Source organism: Psammomys obesus, unplaced genomic scaffold, assembly GCF_907164565.1.
Source record: "Psammomys obesus unplaced genomic scaffold, mPsaObe1.curated_primary_1811, whole genome shotgun sequence".
Classification (NCBI taxonomy): domain Eukaryota; kingdom Metazoa; phylum Chordata; class Mammalia; order Rodentia; family Muridae; genus Psammomys; species Psammomys obesus.
The window spans coordinates 4,445,005-4,445,556 of record NW_026591816.1 but is presented as its reverse complement, the minus strand read 5'-3'; positions in this window follow the sequence as shown (position 1 = coordinate 4,445,556).

The window sequence follows — 552 nt, the reverse complement described above, 5'->3', positions numbered from 1 at the left end:
TGTATAATTACTAAAATTATATTAAAATTTTTCATATTGGAAAATTAAAATTTCCAACTTCTAATTAAAGGCACGTAACTTTATTACTTGTTGACAATTATAAAAATATAATCACAACTGAAATGGCAAATTGTGAGATAAGTCACAGTGATCAAGTGGATTAAATATGTTGATATAGCCTTTGTATGAATATTTTCCTTTACTACTTCTTACATTGCTTTCAAAAATAAAGTTTTAATCAATTTTATCAATAAAGAAAAAAATTATTCTTAATAATTTATGTAGGCTCAAAAGAGAATTATTGATTGTAATTATTCTCCCATTAATATATGCTTACTGTAAGAAGTCAGATACAATGATACTAACATATAATTTGTCTTGAGCAATACGTTAATGCTATCTTACAACTTTTGAATTCACCTGAAGTAACAGGCTAATTACCTAAAATTGAAAGAAAACTTTCTTAATTAGTTACAAGTGTGCAAGACACAAACATAAATTATTATTATTATTATTATTATTATTATTATTATTATTATTATTATTATTATT